This window comes from Bufo gargarizans, chromosome 4, assembly GCF_014858855.1.
Source record: "Bufo gargarizans isolate SCDJY-AF-19 chromosome 4, ASM1485885v1, whole genome shotgun sequence".
Taxonomy (NCBI): domain Eukaryota; kingdom Metazoa; phylum Chordata; class Amphibia; order Anura; family Bufonidae; genus Bufo; species Bufo gargarizans.
The window spans coordinates 7,553,972-7,572,850 of record NC_058083.1 but is presented as its reverse complement, the minus strand read 5'-3'; the positions used below and the strand labels follow the sequence as shown (position 1 = coordinate 7,572,850).

The 18,879-nt window shown below is 45.7% G+C and overlaps 6 non-coding genes across 6 annotated transcripts; all 6 read right to left on the bottom strand.

Moving 5' to 3' along the window:
• Positions 1-3,817: 3,817 nt before the first annotated feature.
• On the bottom strand, positions 3,818-3,905 carry TRNAR-UCU. Its single transcript is given in 2 exon segments — positions 3,818-3,853; positions 3,869-3,905. It is a non-coding gene; the product is annotated as a tRNA-Arg (tRNA).
• Positions 3,906-4,669: 764 nt separating this feature from the next.
• Positions 4,670-4,757, bottom strand: TRNAR-UCU. The gene is given in 2 exon segments: positions 4,670-4,705; positions 4,721-4,757. It is a non-coding gene; the product is annotated as a tRNA-Arg (tRNA).
• Positions 4,758-5,717: 960 nt separating this feature from the next.
• On the bottom strand, positions 5,718-5,805 carry TRNAR-UCU. The gene is given in 2 exon segments: positions 5,718-5,753; positions 5,769-5,805. It is a non-coding gene; the product is annotated as a tRNA-Arg (tRNA).
• A 764-nt stretch (positions 5,806-6,569) lies between these two features.
• TRNAR-UCU lies at positions 6,570-6,657 on the bottom strand. The gene is given in 2 exon segments: positions 6,570-6,605; positions 6,621-6,657. It is a non-coding gene; the product is annotated as a tRNA-Arg (tRNA).
• Positions 6,658-7,422: 765 nt separating this feature from the next.
• TRNAR-UCU lies at positions 7,423-7,510 on the bottom strand. The gene is given in 2 exon segments: positions 7,423-7,458; positions 7,474-7,510. It is a non-coding gene; the product is annotated as a tRNA-Arg (tRNA).
• A 764-nt stretch (positions 7,511-8,274) lies between these two features.
• TRNAR-UCU lies at positions 8,275-8,362 on the bottom strand. Its single transcript is given in 2 exon segments — positions 8,275-8,310; positions 8,326-8,362. It is a non-coding gene; the product is annotated as a tRNA-Arg (tRNA).
• Positions 8,363-18,879: the final 10,517 nt, after the last annotated feature.

The window sequence follows — 18,879 nt, the reverse complement described above, 5'->3', positions numbered from 1 at the left end:
GCAGGGGTTCATTCAAGGGAAAAGGGGGTTCATGTCACCCAGCAATAGAACAGAGGATTTTGAGAGATTTAGGCCCCTGTCAACCAGGCACAGCAGGAGTTCATTCACAGCAAAAGGGGGTTCATGTCACCCAGCAATAGAACAGACGATTTTGAGAGATTTAGGCCCCTGTCCACCAGGCACTGCAGGGGTTCATTTTACGGCAAAAGTGGTTTCATGTCACCCTCAATGAGACATAGAAGTGGTATTGTAACGCTGATAACGGCGTCATCGCCACTGGCCATGTTGGTGCAGTACTCGAAACAGCAATACAACAGAGGATTTTGAGAGATTTAGGCCCCTGTCACAACAGGTACAATGGTAAAATATCACCCGACAATTGAAAATAAGAATTTTTTCAATTTAGGGCACTAAAATTGGCCCTTTTTTGCATTAAAATGGCTCTAAAGTAGTTCTTGAAAAGGCTTAAGGGATGTAAAGGGTAGTAAAATGTGCTTAAGAGCATGGCAACTGCTCTACAAACAAATGTGGATAGGGAAATAACTTAAAATGAAATAAAATAACTAAAAATCACAAATTATTAACCTGCAACTTATTGAAGGAGGTGGATATGGAGTCGGAGGTTGAGGAGGTGGTGAATGTGGTGTTGTAGGTGGAGGCAGCAATAGAGGAGGAACAGGAAGCCAACAATGTTCATTTTTATTTTATTTTTATTTTTTATTGGGGTAGGTAGCCCCCAAAATATTGGGACAAAGAATCATTGCACTTGACTTGAGTACAAGAATGTATGTTTGATGGTGGTATAAATGTCTATTCTGCACAGGTACAGACAAATCTTGTGGGATCCAAGCCTGGTTCATTTTAATGAACGTGAGCTTGTCCACGTTGGCTGTAGACAGGCAGCTGCATCTGACTGTAATGACGCCTCCTGCCGTGCTAAATACACGTTCAGAGAGTACACTGGCTGCAGGGCAGGCCATCACCTCCAAGGCATACAGGGCAAGCTCTGGCCATGTGGACAATTTGGAGACCCAGAAGTTGAATGGGGCAGAACCATCAGTCAGTACGTGTAGGCGTGTGCACAGGTACTGTTCCACCATGTTGTTCAAATGCTGCCTCCTGCTAACACGCGCCATATCAGCAGTTGGGGCCTGTTGTTGCGACGAGGTGACAAAGCTTTTCTACATGTCGGCCATGCTAACCCTGCCTTCTGAGGTGCTGGCGCTATCACAGCTGCATTGGCGACCTCTTCCTCCTCCCCTGCCTTCGCCTTGTGCTTCCATTTGTCCCCCGGCATCAGTCGGGAATACTTTCAGGAGCGCGTCTACCAGCGTGCACCCGTAGTCGCGCATCTTCCGACCACGCTCCAGTGAGGGAATTAAGGACAGCACATTGTCTTTGTAACGGGGATCCAGCAGGGTGGCCACCTAGTAGTCAGCACACGTTAAAATGTGGGCAACTCTGCTGTCGTTGTGCAGGCACTGCAGCATGTAGTTGCTCATGTGTGCCAGGATGCCCAGAAGTAAGGAAAAGCTGTCCTTTGTGGGAGGCGTATCGTCTGCGTCCTCCGTATCCCCCCAGGCATGCACCAGTCATGGTCCTGAGCTGCGTTGGATACCACCCCGCTGTGAACATGCTTCATCCCCATCCTCCTCCTCATCCTCCTCGTCCTCCAGTAGTTTGTACCTGGCCTCTGCTGTTGCAAAAATCCTCTTTCTGAGCCACTTCTAAAAGACTGGCCTGAAAGTGTTAGAGATAACCCCTCTTCCTCGTCCTGGGCCACATCCTCTTCCATCATCGCCCCAGTGATGGTGAACCTTTTACAGACCAAGTGCCCAAACTGCATCCCAAAACCCACTCATTTATCGAAAAGTGCCAACAAGGCATTTTCTTCCATGTACGTAATCATTTAGCTGTAGGCTGCCTACATTTAGTGCGCTGCCGGCGCTGTTCATAGTGCGCCGTGTATTGATAAATGTAGGAAAAGCCTAAGGCATATTGGTACACCATAGACATTTTTCCAGGGTGCCGGGTGCCCACAGAGAGGACTCTGAGTGCCATCTCTGGCACCTGTGCCATAGGTTCGCCACCACTGCCCTAAGTGTTTTCTCAATGAGACATAGAAGTGATATTGTAACGCTGATAACTGCGTCATCGCCACTGGCCATGTTGGTGGAGTACTCGAAACAGCGCAACAGGGCACACAGGCCCAGTCATTGGTGGTGAAGTGGTGCTGTTCCGCAGTGCGACTCACCCGTGCGTGCTAAAGCTGAAACTCCACTATGGACTGCTGCTGCTCGCACAGTCTCTCCAGCATGTGCAAGGTGGAGTTCCACCTGGTGGGCACGTCGGGCACGTCGCATATGAGGCGGTGAGTGGAAGGCCGAAGTTACGCCCGCACTTTATGCAGCAGGTCAGACATGTCGGGGTAGTTGTGAATTAATTTCTGCACCACCAAATTCAGCACATGCGCCAGGCAAGGGATGTGCGTCAAACCGGCTAATCCCAGAGCTGCAACGAGATTTCGCCCATTATCGCACACCACCAGGGCTTGAGGCCCACTGGCAGCAACCACTAATAGGTCTGTTGTTCTATTCCTCGCCACAACTCCTGAGTGGTGTGGGGCCTGTCCCCCAAACACATCAGTTTCAGAATGGCCTGCTGACGTTTACCCCAGGCTGTGCTGAAGTTGGTGGTGAAGGTCTGTCGCTGACCGGATGAGGAGGTGGTAGAAGAGGAGGAGGAAGCCGAGTAGGAAGAGGAAGCAACAGGAGGCAAAGAATGATGCCCTGCGATCCTTGGCGGCAGAAGGGCATGCGCCAAACAGCTCTCTGCCTGGGGCCCAGCCGCTACTACATTTACCCAGTGTGCAGTAAGAGAGATATAGCATCCCTGGCCGTGCTTACTGGTCCACGTATCTGTGGTTAGTTGGACCTTGCCACAGATGGCGTGGTACAGTGCACACTTGATTTTATCCGACTTGAACCCACAACCTTTGAATCACTACAGATTATTCTAGAAGTCCAATGCGCTATCCATTGCGCCACAGAGCCAGTAGGCTCACTTTTGTTCTTGTGGCAGTCAACGTTCTTGACCAAAATCGGTCCATTGGATTCCAAGGGATTGTAATTCCTTCAAAACAGATCAATAAAAATATGTTGGAAGAATATCAAAGAACATGTGTTCTTAATCAATAATTAAACAGGATAGGCACTTGCAAACTTGCCGTTCCCCATAGGTTCCTAAGCTTTGCTTTCTCCCTTTCCTTAACTGAAGCTAATTTAGAAATGCACCAATTTTTAACAAGCACTGTTCGTATCGATTTATCTTCATAATTCTTATCAGATTTGACTCTGGAGGGATTTGAACCTAAAATCTTTGAATATCAATGCTATTATGAACATACCAGGTGAGATCGGTTGCACTAATTGACCTCCTCTTGGCCTGGTTTCCCAAGACTTTTGAAGAGTTTTAATACAAATAATTCTTGCTTTTTTTAAATTAAGAACTTCTCAAAAATATCTTCAAGTGGGCAATCTTTTAGAGACATGCGACAGACATCAAATGGCTCATTTCACTTCTTGGTTACAAGATAGATCTATATGAATCCAGCATTTTCAGTACTATGCAATAACAGTCATCTTAAAAATTAACAAAAGGGAGCTGTCCTCATAGTTTACTCGGAAAAAGAAAGGCCCAGGTAAGTTTTAGCTCAACACTCGTGCCCACGGCTGCTGTCTAGAGTTTTTCGTTTGTCTCATTTTAGGATAATCTAAAGCTATCGACAAAGTTCTAATTAGACGCGTGATACAAAAGTTGACTCTGGTGGGACTCGAACCCACAACCTTTGAATCACTACAGATTATTCTAGAAGTCCAATGCGCTATCCATTGCGCCACAGAGCCAGTAGTCACACATTTGTTCTTGTGGCAGTCAACGTTCTTGACCAAAATCGGTCCATTGGATTCCAAGGGATTGTAATTCCTTCAAAACAGATCAATAAAAATATGTTGGAAGAATATCAAAGAACATGTGTTCTTAATCAATAATTAAACAGGATAGGCACTTGCAAACTTGGCGTTCCCCATAGGTTCCTAAGCTTTGCTTTCTCCCTTTCCTTAACTGAAGCTAATTTAGAAATGCACCAATTTTTAACAAGCACTGTTCGTATCGATTTATCTTCATAATTCTTATCAGATTTGACTCTGGAGGGATTTGAACCTAAAATCTTTGAATATCAATGCTATTATGAACATACCAGGTGAGATCGGTTGCACTAATTGACCTCCTCTTGGCCTGGTTTCCCAAGACTTTTGAAGAGTTTTAATACAAATAATTCTTGCTTTTTGTAAATTAAGAACTTCTCAAAAATATCTTCAAGTGGGCAATCTTTTAGAGACATGCGACAGACATCAAATGGCTCATTTCACTTCTTAGTTACAAGATAGATCTATATGAATCCAGCATTTTCAGTACTATGCAATAACAGTCATCTTAAAAATTAACAAAAGGGAGCTGTCCTCATAGTTTACTCGGAAAAAGAAAGGCCCAGGTAAGTTTTAGCTCAACACTCGTGCCCACGGCTGCTGTCTAGAGTTTTTCGTTTGTCTAATTTTACGATAATCTAAAGCTATCGACAAAGTTCTAATTAGACGCGTGATACAAAAGTTGACTCTGGTGGGACTCGAACGCACAACCTTTGAATCACTACAGATTATTCTAGAAGTCCAATGCGCTATCCATTGCGCCACAGAGCCAGTAGTCACACATTTGTTCTTGTGGCAGTCAACGTTCTTGACCAAAATCGGTCCATTGGATTGCAAGGGATTGTAATCCTTTCAAAACGGATCAATCAAAACATGTTGGAAGAATATCAAAGAACATGTGTTCTTAATCAATAATTAAACAGGATAGGCACTTGCAAACTTGCCGTTCCCCATAGGTACCTATGCTTTGCTTTCTCCCTTTCTTTAACAGAAGCTAATTTAGAAATGCACCAATTTTTAACAAGCACTGTTCGTATCGATTTATCTTCATAATTCTTATCAGATTTGACTCTGGAGGGATTTGAACCTAAAATCTTTGAATATCAATGCTATTATAACATACCAGGTGAGATCGGTTGCACTAATTGACCTCCTCTTGGCCTGGTTTCCCAAGACTTTTGAAGAGTTTTAATACAAATAATTCTTGCTTTTTGTAAATTAAGGACTTCTCAAAAATATCTTCAAGTGGGCAATCTTTTAGAGACATGCGACAGACATCAAATGGCTCATTTCACTTCTTGGTTACAAGATAGATATATGAATCCAACATTTTCAGTACTATGCAATAACAGTCATCTTAAAAATTAACAAAAGGGAGCTGTCCTCATAGTTTACTCGGAAAAAGAAAGGCCCAGGTAAGTTTTAGCTCAACACTCGTGCCCACGGCTGCTGTCTAGAGTTTTTCATTAGTCTCATTTTACGATAATCTAAAGCTATCGACAAAGTTCTAATTAGACGCGTGATACAAAAGTCGACTCTGGTGGGACTCGAACCCACAACCTTTGAATCACTACAGATTATTCTAGAATACCAATGTGCTATCCATTGTGCTACAGAGCCAGTAGGTACACTTTTGTTCTTGTGGCAGTCAATGTTCTTGACCAAAATCGGTCCATTTGTCGATAGCCCCAGCTATCGACAAAGTTCTAATTAGACGCGTGATACAAAAGTCGACTCTGGTGGGACTCGAACCCACAACCTTTGAATCACTAGAGATTATTCTAGAAGTCCAAAGTGCTATCCATTGCGCCACAGAGCCAGTAGGCACACGTTTGTTCTTGTGGCAGTCAACGTTCTTGACCAAAATCGGTCTATTGGATTGCAAGGGATTGTAATCCCTTCAAAACGGATCAATCAAAATATGTTGGAAGAATATCAAAGAACATGTGTTCTTAATCAATAATTAAACAGGATAGGCACTTGCAAACTTGCCGTTCCCCATAGGTACCTATGCTTTGCTTTCTCCCTTTCTTTAACTGAAGCTAATTTAGAAATGCACCAATTTTTAACAAGCACTGTTCGTATCGATTTATCTTCATAATTCTTATCAGATTTGACTCTGGAGGGATTTGAACCTAAAATCTTTGAATATCAATGCTATTATGAACATACCAGGTGAGATCGGTTGCACTAATTGACCTCCTCTTGGCCTGGTTTCCCAAGACTTTTGAAGAGTTTTAATACAAATAATTCTTGCTTTTTGTAAATTAAGGACTTCTCAAAAATATCTTCAAGTGGGCAATCTTTTAGAGACATGCGACAGACATCAAATGGCTCATTTCACTTCTTGGTTACAAGATAGATCTATATGAATCCAGCATTTTCAGTACTATGCAATAACAGTCATCTTAAAAATTAACAAAAGGGAGCTGTCCTCATAGTTTACTCGGAAAAAGAAAGGCCCAGGTAAGTTTTAGCTCAACACTCGTGCCCACGGCTGCTGTCTAGAGTTTTTCGTTTGTCTCATTTTACGATAATCTAAAGCTATCGACAAAGTTCTAATTAGACGCGTGATACAAAAGTCGACTCTGGTGGGACTCGAACCCACAACCTTTGAATCACTACAGATTATTCTAGAAGTCCAATGCGCTATCCATTGCGCCACAGAGCCAGTAGGCACACATTTGTTCTTGTGGCAGTCAACTGTTCTTGACCAAAATCGGTCCATTGGATTGCAAGGGATTGTAATCCCTTCAAAACGGATCAATCAAAATATGTTGGAAGAATATCAAAGAACATGTGTTCTTAATCAATAATTAAACAGGATAGGCACTTGCAAACTTGCCGTTCCCCATAGGTACCTATGCTTTGCTTTCTCCCTTTCTTTAACTGAAGCTAATTTAGAAATGCACCAATTTTTAACAAGCACTGTTCGTATCGATTTATCTTCATAATTCTTATCAGATTTGACTCTGGAGGGATTTGAACCTAAAATCTTTGAATATCAATGCTATTATGAACATACCAGGTGAGATCGGTTGCACTAATTGACCTCCTCTTGGCCTGGTTTCCCAAGACTTTTGAAGAGTTTTAATACAAATAATTCTTGCTTTTTGTAAATTAAGGACTTCTCAAAAATATCTTCAAGTGGGCAATCTTTTAGAGACATGCGACAGACATCAAATGGCTCATTTCACTTCTTGGTTACAAGATAGATCTATATGAATCCAGCATTTTCAGTACTATGCAATAACAGTCATCTTAAAAATTAACAAAAGGGAGCTGTCCTCATAGTTTACTCGGAAAAAGAAAGGCCCAGGTAAGTTTTAGCTCAACACTCGTGCCCACGGCTGCTGTCTAGAGTTTTTCGTTTGTCTCATTTTACGATAATCTAAAGCTATCGACAAAGTTCTAATTAGACGCGTGATACAAAAGTCGACTCTGGTGGGACTCGAACCCACAACCTTTGAATCACTACAGATTATTCTAGAAGTCCAATGCGCTATCCATTGCGCCACAGAGCCAGTAGGCACACATTTGTTCTTGTGGCAGTCAACGTTCTTGACCAAAATCGGTCCATTGGATTGCAAGGGATTGTAATCCCTTCAAAACGGATCAATCAAAATATGTTGGAAGAATATCAAAGAACATGTGTTCTTAATCAATAATTAAACAGGATAGGCACTTGCAAACTTGCCGTTCCCCATAGGTACCTATGCTTTGCTTTCTCCCTTTCTTTAACTGAAGCTAATTTAGAAATGCACCAATTTTTAACAAGCACTGTTCGTATCGATTTATCTTCATAATTCTTATCAGATTTGACTCTGGAGGGATTTGAACCTAAAATCTTTGAATATCAATGCTATTATGAACATACCAGGTGAGATCGGTTGCACTAATTGACCTCCTCTTGGCCTGGTTTCCCAAGACTTTTGAAGAGTTTTAATACAAATAATTCTTGCTTTTTGTAAATTAAGGACTTCTCAAAAATATCTTCAAGTGGGCAATCTTTTAGAGACATGCGACAGACATCAAATGGCTCATTTCACTTCTTGGTTACAAGATAGATCTATATGAATCCAGCATTTTCAGTACTATGCAATAACAGTCATCTTAAAAATTAACAAAAGGGAGCTGTCCTCATAGTTTACTCGGAAAAAGAAAGGCCCAGGTAAGTTTTAGCTCAACACTCGTGCCCACGGCTGCTGTCTAGAGTTTTTCGTTTGTCTCATTTTACGATAATCTAAAGCTATCGACAAAGTTCTAATTAGACGCGTGATACAAAAGTCGACTCTGGTGGGACTCGAACCCACAACCTTTGAATCACTACAGATTATTCTAGAAGTCCAATGCGCTATCCATTGCGCCACAGAGCCAGTAGGCACACATTTGTTCTTGTGGCAGTCAACTTTCTTGACCAAAATCGGTCCATTGGATTCCAAGGGATTGTAATCCCTTTAAAACGGATCAATCAAAATATGTTGGAAGAATATCAAAGAACATGTGTTCTTAATCAATAATTAAACAGGATAGGCACTTGCAAACTTGCCGTTCCCCATAGGTACCTATGCTTTGCTTTCTCCCTTTCTTTAACTGAAGCTAATTTAGAAATGCACCAATTTTTAACAAGCACTGTTCGTATCGATTTATCTTCATAATTCTTATCAGATTTGACTCTGGAGGGATTTGAACCTAAAATCTTTGAATATCAATGCTATTATGAATAGGGATGAGCGAACTCGAACTGTATAGTTCGGGTTCGTACCGAATTTTGGGGTGTCCGTGACACGGACCCGAACCCGGACATTTTCGTAAAAGTCCGGGTTCGGGTTCGGTGTTCGTCGCTTTCTTCGCGCTTTTGTGACGCTTTCTTGGCGCTTTTTGAAAGGCTGCAAAGCAGCCAATCAACAAGCGTCATACTACTTGCCCCAAGAGGCCATCACAGCCATGCCTACTATTGGCATGGCTGTGATTGGCCAGAGCACCATGTGACCCAGCCTCTATTTAAGCTGGAGTCACATAGCGCCGCCCGTCACTCTGCTCTGATTAGCGTAGGGAGAGGTTGCGGCTGCGACAGTAGGGCGAGATTAGGCAGATTAACTCCTCCAAAGGACTTGATTAACTGATCGATCTGCAGCTGTGGATCATTGAGCTGCTGATCCTCAATTGCTCACTGTTTTTAGGCTGCACAGACCGTTTGTCAGTCTCATTTTTCTGGGGTGATCGGCGGCCATTTTGTGTCTTGTGGTGCGCCAGCACAAGCTGCGACCAAGTGCATTTAACCCTCAATGGTGTGGTTGTTTTTTGGCTAAAGCCTACATCAGGGTGAAGCTGTCACACCAAGTGCATTTAACCAGCAATAGTCTGTTCATTTTTTGGCCATATACAAAATCAGGGGCAAGCTGCGCCTGTCACCAAGTGCATTTAACCCTCAATGGTGTGGTTGTTTTTTGGCTAAAGCCTACATCAGGGTGAAGCTGTCACACCAAGTGCATTTAACCAGCAATAGTCTGTTCATTTTTTGGCCATATACAAAATCAGGGGCAAGCTGCGCCTGTCACCAAGTGCATTTAACCCTCAATGGTGTGGTTGTTTTTTGGCTAAAGCCTACATCAGGGTGAAGCTGTCACACCAAGTGCATTTAACCAGCAATAGTCTGTTCATTTTTTGGCCATATACAAAATCAGGGGCAAGCTGCGCCTGTCACCAAGTGCATTTAACCCTCAATGGTGTGGTTGTTTTTTGGCTAAAGCCTACATCAGGGTGAAGCTGTCACACCAAGTGCATTTAACCAGCAATAGTCTGTTCATTTTTTGGCCATATACAAAATCAGGGGCAAGCTGCGCCTGTCACCAAGTGCATTTAACCCTCAATGGTGTGGTTGTTTTTTGGCTAAAGCCTACATCAGGGTGAAGCTGTCACACCAAGTGCATTTAACCAGCAATAGTCTGTTCATTTTTTGGCCATATCCCAGTCTAATTCTGTCACTAAATCCATACCGGTCACCCAGCGCCTAAATACTAGGCCTCAAATTTATATCCAGCTAAATCTGTCCCTAGTGCTGTAGCTGGGCGAGTTATTTAGTGTCCGTTCAAGCACATTTCTTGTTCTGGGTTGAAATACAATTCCCAATTTAGCAATTTCATAATTTAGTGGTTCCTGCTATATCAGAGCTATTTGAAATCTATCCCAAAAAGGGTATATAATATTGAAGGTGCACATTGGGTCATTCAGAATAACTTCACACACACCCGCTACTGTGTATTTCCAAGTCTAATTCTGTCACTAAACCCATACCTGTCACCCAGCGCCTAAATACTAGGCCTCAAATTTAAATCCCTCTAAATCTCTCGTTACCCACCGCTGTACTGTTGTTGCTGGGCAAGATATTTAGTGTCCGTCAAAGCACATTTTTTGTTCTGGGTTGAAGTACAATTCCCAATTTAGCAATTTCATAATTTAGTGGTTTCTGCTATATCAGAGCTATTTGAAATCTATCCCTAAAAGGGTATATAATATTGAAGGTGCACATTGGGTCATTCAGAATAACTTCACACACACCCGCTACTGTGTATTTCCAAGTCTAATTCTGTCACTAAATCCATACCGGTCACCCAGCGCCTAAATACTAGGCCTCAAATTTAAATCCCTCTAAATCTCTCGTTACCCACCGCTGTACTGTTGTAGCTGGGCAAGATATTTAGTGTCCGTCAAAGCACATTTTTTGTTCTGGGTTGAAGTACAATTCCCAATTTAGCAATTTCATAATTTAGTGGTTTCTGCTATATCAGAGCTATTTGAAATCTATCCCTAAAAGGGTATATAATATTGAAGGTGCACATAGGGTCATTCAGAATAACTTCACACACACCGCTTACTGTGCATTTCCAAGTCTAATTCTGTCACTAAATCCATACCGGTCACCCAGCGCCTAAATACTAGGCCTCAAATTTAAATCCCTCTAAATCTCTCGTTACCCACCGCTGTACTGTTGTTGCTGGGCAAGATATTTAGTGTCCGTCAAAGCACATTTTTTGTTCTGGGTTGAAGTACAATTCCCAATTTAGCAATTTCATAATTTAGTGGTTTCTGCTATATCAGAGCTATTTGAAATCTATCCCTAAAAGGGTATATAATATTGAAGGTGCACATAGGGTCATTCAGAATAACTTCACACACACCGCTTACTGTGCATTTCCAAGTCTAATTCTGTCACTAAATCCATACCGGTGACCCAGCGCCTAAATACTAGGCCTCAAATTTAAATCCCTCTAAATCTCTCGTTACCCACCGCTGTACTGTTGTTGCTGGGCAAGATATTTAGTGTCCGTCAAAGCACATTTTTTGTTCTGGGTTGAAGTACAATTCCCAATTTAGCAATTTCATAATTTAGTGGTTCCTGCTATATCAGAGCTATTTGAAATCTATCCCTAAAAGGGTATATAATATTGAAGGTGCACATTGGGTCATTCAGAATAACTTCACACACACCCGCTACTGTGTATTTCCAAGTCTAATTCTGTCACTAAACCCATACCTGTCACCCAGCGCCTAAATACTAGGCCTCAAATTTAAATCCCTCTAAATCTCTCGTTACCCACCGCTGTACTGTTGTTGCTGGGCAAGATATTTAGTGTCCGTCAAAGCACATTTTTTGTTCTGGGTTGAAGTACAATTCCCAATTTAGCAATTTCATAATTTAGTGGTTTCTGCTATATCAGAGCTATTTGAAATCTATCCCTAAAAGGGTATATAATATTGAAGGTGCACATAGGGTCATTCAGAATAACTTCACACACACGCTTCTGTGCATTTCCAAGTCTAATTCTGTCACTAAATCCATACCGGTGACCCAGCGCCTAAATACTAGGCCTCAAATTTAAATCCCTCTAAATCTCTCGTTACCCACCGCTGTACTGTTGTTGCTGGGCAAGATATTTAGTGTCCGTCAAAGCACATTTTTTGTTCTGGGTTGAAGTACAATTCCCAATTTAGCAATTTCATAATTTAGTGGTTCCTGCTATATCAGAGCTATTTGAAATCTATCCCAAAAAGGGTATATAATATTGAAGGTGCACATTGGGTCATTCAGAATAACTTCACACACACCCGCTACTGTGTATTTCCAAGTCTAATTCTGTCACTAAACCCATACCTGTCACCCAGCGCCTAAATACTAGGCCTCAAATTTAAATCCCTCTAAATCTCTCGTTACCGCTGTACTGTTGTAGCTGGGAAAGTTATTTAGTGCCCGTCAAAGCACATTTTTTGTTCTGGGTTGAAGTACAATTCCCAATTTAGCAATTTCATAATTTAGTGGTTCCTGCTATATCAGAGCTATTTGAAATCTATCCCAAAAAGGGTATATAATATTCAAGGTGCACATTGGGTCATTCAGAATAACTTCACACACACGCTTCTGTGCATTTCCAAGTCTAATTCTGTCACTAAATCCATACCGGTCACCCAGCGCCTAAATACTAGGCCTCAAATTTATATCCCGCTGAATTTGAATACAATACATTGGGCCAAATAATATATTTGTTGTTGTGGTGAACCATAACAATGAGAAAAACATCTAGTAAGGGACGCGGACGTGGACATGGTCGTGGTGGTGTTAGTGGACCCTCTGGTGCTGGGAGAGGACGTGGCCGTTCTGCCACATCCACACGTCCTAGTGTACCAACTACCTCAGGTCCCAGTAGCCGCCAGAATTTACAGCGATATATGGTGGGGCCCAATGCCGTTCTAAGGATGGTAAGGCCTGAGCAGGTACAGGCATTAGTCAATTGGGTGGCCGACAGTGGATCCAGCACGTTCACATTATCTCCCACCCAGTCTTCTGCAGAAAGCGCACAGATGGCGCCTGAAAACCAACCCCATCAGTCTGTCACATCACCCCCATGCATACCAGGGAAACTGTCTCAGCCTCAAGTTATGCAGCAGTCTCTTATGCTGTTTGAAGACTCCGCTGGCAGGGTTTCCCAAGGGCATCCACCTAGCCCTTCCCCAGCGGTGAAAGACATAGAATGCACTGACGCACAACCACTTATGTTTCCTGATGATGAGGACATGGGAATACCACCTCAGCATGTCTCTGATGATGACGAAACACAGGTGCCAACTGCTGCGTCTTTCTGCAGTGTGCAGACTGAACAGGAGGTCAGGGATCAAGACTGGGTGGAAGACGATGCAGGGGACGATGAGGTCCTAGACCCCACATGGAATGAAGGTCGTGCCACTGACTTTCACAGTTCGGAGGAAGAGGCAGTGGTGAGACCGAGCCAACAGCGTAGCAAAAGAGGGAGCAGTGGGCAAAAGCAGAACACCCGCCGCCAAGAGACTCCGCCTGCTACTGACCGCCGCCATCTGGGACCGAGCACCCCAAAGGCAGCTTCAAGGAGTTCCCTGGCATGGCACTTCTTCAAACAATGTGCTGACGACAAGACCCGAGTGGTTTGCACGCTGTGCCATCAGAGCCTGAAGCGAGGCATTAACGTTCTGAACCTGAGCACAACCTGCATGACCAGGCACCTGCATGCAAAGCATGAACTGCAGTGGAGTAAACACCTTAAAACCAAGGAAGTCACTCAGGCTCCCCCTGCTACCTCTTCTGCTGCTGCCGCCTCGGCCTATTCTGCTGCTGCCGCCTCGGCCTCTTCCTCCGCCTCTGGAGGAACGTTGGCACCTGCCGCCCAGCAAACAGGGGATGTACCACCAACACCACCACCACCACCTCCGTCACCAAGCGTCTCAACCATGTCACACGCCAGCGTTCAGCTCTCCATCTCACAAACATTTGATAGAAAGCGTAAATTCCCACCTAGCCACCCTCGATCCCTGGCCCTGAATGCCAGCATTTCTAAACTACTGGCCTATGAAATGCTGTCATTTAGGCTGGTGGACACAGACAGCTTCAAACAGCTCATGTCGCTTGCTGTCCCACAGTATGTTGTTCCCAGCCGGCACTACTTCTCCAAGAGAGCCGTGCCTTCCCTGCACAACCAAGTATCCGATAAAATCAAGTGTGCACTGCGCAACGCCATCTGTAGCAAGGTCCACCTAACCACAGATACGTGGACCAGTAAGCACGGCCAGGGACGCTATATCTCCCTAACTGCACACTGGGTAAATGTAGTGGCAGCTGGGCCCCAGGCGGAGAGCTGTTTGGCGCACGTCCTGCCGCCGCCAAGGATCGCAGGGCAACATTCTTTGCCTCCTGTTGCCACCTCCTCCTTCTCGGCTTCCTCCTCCTCTTCTTCCACCTGCTCATCCAGTCAGCCACACACCTTCACCACCAACTTCAGCACAGCCCGGGGTAAACGTCAGCAGGCCATTCTGAAACTCATATGTTTGGGGGACAGGCCCCACACCGCACAGGAGTTGTGGCGGGGTATTGAACAACAGACCGACGAGTGGTTGCTGCCGGTGAGCCTCAAGCCCGGCCTGGTGGTGTGTGATAATGGGCGAAATCTCGTTGCAGCTCTGGGACTAGCCAATTTGACGCACATCCCTTGCTTGGCGCATGTGCTGAATTTGGTGGTGCAGAAGTTCATTCACAACTACCCCGACATGTCAGAGCTGCTGCATAAAGTGCGGGCCGTCTGTTCGCGCTTCCGGCGTTCACATCCTGCCGCTGCTCGCCTGTCTGCGCTACAGCGTAACTTCGGCCTTCCCGCTCACCGCCTCATATGCGACGTGCCCACCAGGTGGAACTCCACCTTGCACATGCTGGACAGACTGTGCGAGCAGCAGCAGGCCATAGTGGAGTTTCAGCTGCAGCACGCACGGGTCAGTCGCACTACAGAACAGCACCACTTCACCACCAATGACTGGGCCTCCATGCGAGACCTGTGTGCCCTGTTGCGCTGTTTCGAGTACTCCACCAACATGGCCAGTGGCGATGACACCGTTATCAGCGTTACAATACCACTTCTATGTCTCCTTGAGAAAACACTTAGGGCGATGATGGAACAGGAGGTGGCCCAGGAGGAGGAGGAGGAGGATGAGGAAGAGGGGTCATTTTTAGCACTTTCAGGCCAGTCTCTTCGAAGTGACTCAGAGGGAGGTTTTTTGCAACAGCAGAGGCCAGGTACAAATGTGGCCAGCCAGGGCCCACTACTGGAGGACGAGGAGGACGAGGATGAGGAGGAGGTGGAGGAGGATGAGGATGAAGCATGGTCACAGCGGGGTGGCACCCAACGCAGCTCGGGTCCATCACTGGTGCGTGGCTGGGGGGAAAGGCAGGACGATGACGATACGCCTCCCACAGAGGACAGCTTGTCCTTACCCCTGGGCAGCCTGGCACACATGAGCGACTACATGCTGCAGTGCCTGCGCAACGACAGCAGAGTTGCCCACATTTTAACCTGTGCGGACTACTGGGTTGCCACCCTGCTGGATCCACGCTACAAAGACAATGTGCCCACCTTACTTCCTGCACTGGAGCGTGATAGGAAGATGCGCGAGTACAAGCGCACGTTGGTAGACGCGCTACTGAGAGCATTCCCAAATGTCACAGGGGAACAAGTGGAAGCCCAAGGCCAAGGCAGAGGAGGAGCAAGAGGTCGCCAAGGCAGCTGTGTCACGGCCAGCTCCTCTGAGGGCAGGGTTAGCATGGCAGAGATGTGGAAAACTTTTGTCAACACGCCACAGCTAACTGCACCACCACCTGATACGCAACGTGTTAGCAGGAGGCAACATTTCACTAACATGGTGGAACAGTACGTGTGCACACCCCTCCACGTACTGACTGATGGTTCGGCCCCATTCAACTTCTGGGTCTCTAAATTGTCCACGTGGCCAGAGCTAGCCTTTTATGCCTTGGAGGTGCTGGCCTGCCCGGCAGCCAGCGTTTTGTCTGAACGTGTATTCAGCACGGCAGGGGGCGTCATTACAGACAAACGCAGCCGCCTGTCTACAGCCAATGTGGACAAGCTGACGTTCATAAAAATGAACCAGGCATGGATCCCACAGGACCTGTCCGTCCCTTGTCCAGATTAGACATTAACTACCTCCCCATAACCATATATTATTGGACTCCAGGGCACTTCCTCATTCAATCCTATTTTTATTTTCATTTTACCATTATATTGCGATGCTACCCAAAGTTGAATGAACCTCTCCTCTGCCTGTGTGCTAGGCCTAAATATATGCCAATGGACTGTTGCAGTGGTGGCTGACATGAAGCCTGATTCTCTGCTATGACATGCAGACTAATTCTCTGCTGACATGAAGCCAGATTGTCTGTTACGGGACCTCTCTCCTCTGCCTGGGTGCTGGGCCTAAATTTATGACAATGGACTGTTGCAGTGGTGGCTGACGTGAAGCCTGATTCTCTGCTATGACATGCAGACTGATTCTCTGCTGACATGAAGCCAGATCGTCTGTTACGGGACCTCTCTGCTCTGCCTGTGTGCTAGGCCTAAATATATGCCAATGGACTGTTGCAGTGGTGGGTGACGTGAAGCCTCATTCTCTGCTATGACATGCAGACTGATTCTCTGCTGACATGAAGCCAGATTGTCTGTTACGGGACCTCTCTGCTCTGCCTGTGTGCTAGGCCTAAATATATGCCAATGGACTGTTGCAGTGGTGGGTGACGTGAAGCCTCATTCTCTGCTATGACATGCAGACTGATTCTCTGCTGTCATGAAGCCAGATTGTCTGTTACGGGACCTCTCTGCTCTGCCTGTGTGCTAGGCCTAAATATATGCCAATGGACTGTTGCAGTGGTGGGTGACGTGAAGCCTCATTCTCTGCTATGACATGCAGACTGATTCTCTGCTGACATGAAGCCAGATTGTCTGTTACGGGACCTCTCTGCTCTGCCTGTGTGCTAGGCCTAAATATATGCCAATGGACTGTTGCAGTGGTGGGTGACGTGAAGCCTCATTCTCTGCTATGACATGCAGACTGATTCTCTGCTGTCATGAAGCCAGATTGTCTGTTACGGGACCTCTCTGCTCTGCCTGTGTGCTAGGCCTAAATATATGCCAATGGACTGTTGCAGTGGTGGGTGACGTGAAGCCTCATTCTCTGCTATGACATGCAGACTAATTCTCTGCTGACATGAAGACAGATTCTCTGTTACGGGACCTCTCTCCTCTGCCTGTGGTGTGCTGGGCCTAAATATATGCCAATGGACTGTTGCAGTGGTGGCTGACGTGAAGCCTCATTCTCTGCTATGACATGCAGACTGATTCTCTGCTGACATGAAGCCAGATTCTCTGTTACGGGACCTCTCTCCTCTGCCTGTGTGTGCTGGGCCTAAATATATGCCAATGGACTGTTGCAGTGGTGGCTGACGTGAAGCCTCATTCTCTGCTATGACATGCAGACTGATTCTCTGCTGACATGAAGCCAGATTCTCTGTTACGGGACCTCTCTCCTCTGCCTGTGTGTGTGCTGGGCCTAAATATATGCCAATGGACTGTTGCAGTGGTGGCTGACGTGAAGCCTCATTCTCTGCTATGACATGCAGACTGATTCTCTGCTGACATGAAGCCAGATTCTCTGTTACGGGACCTCTCTCCTCTGCCTGTGTGTGTGCTGGGCCTAAATATATGCCAATGGACTGTTGCAGTGGTGGCTGACGTGAAGCCTCATTCTCTGCTATGACATGCAGACTAATTCTCTGCTGACATGAAGACAGATTCTCTGTTACGGGACCTCCCTCCTCTGCCTGGGTGCTGGGCCTAAATATATGCCAATGGACTGTTGCAGTGGTGGCTGACGTGAAGCCTCATTCTCTGCTATGACATGCAGACTGATTCTCTGCTGACATGAAGCCAGATTCTCTGTTACGGGACCTCTCTCCTCTGCCTGTGTGTGTGCTGGGCCTAAATATATGCCAATGGACTGTTGCAGTGGTGGCTGACGTGAAGCCTCATTCTCTGCTATGACATGCAGACTGATTCTCTGCTGACATGAAGCCAGATTCTCTGTTACGGGACCTCTCTCCTCTGCCTGTGTGTGTGCTGGGCCTAAATATATGCCAATGGACTGTTGCAGTGGTGGCTGACGTGAAGCCTCATTCTCTGCTATGACATGCAGACTAATTCTCTGCTGACATGAAGACAGATTCTCTGTTACGGGACCTCCCTCCTCTGCCTGGGTGCTGGGCCTAAATATATGCCAATGGACTGTTGCAGTGGTGGCTGACGTGAAGCCTCATTCTCTGCTATGACATGCAGACTGATTCTCTGCTGACATGAAGACAGATTCTCTGTTACGGGACCTCTCTCCTCTGCCTGTGTGCTAGGCCTAAATATATGCCAATGGACTGTTGCAGTGGTGGGTGACGTGAAGCCTCATTCTCTGCTATGACATGCAGACTGATTCTCTGCTGACATGAAGCCAGATTGTCTGTTACGGGACCTCTCTGCTCTGCCTGTGTGCTAGGCCTAAATATATGCCAATGGACTGTTGCAGTGGTGGGCTGACGTGAAGCCTCATTCTCTGCTATGACATGCAGACTAATTCTCTGCTGACATGAAGACAGATTCTCTGTTACGGGACCTCTCTCCTCTGCCTGTGTGTGTGCTGGGCCTAAATATATGCCAATGGACTGTTGCAGTGGTGGCTGACGTGAAGCCTCATTCTCTGCTATGACATGCAGACTGATTCTCTGCTGACATGAAGCCAGATTCTCTGTTACGGGACCTCTCTCCTCTGCCTGTGTGCTAGGCCTAAATATATGCCAATGGACTGTTGCAGTGGTGGCTGACGTGAAGCCTCATTCTCTGCTATGACATGCAGACTAATTCTCTGCTGACATGAAGACAGATTCTCTGTTACGGGACCTCTCTCCTCTGCCTGGGTGCCGGGGCCTAAATATCTGAGAATGGACTGTTCCAGTGGTGGGTGACGGGAAGCCAGATTCTCTGCTATG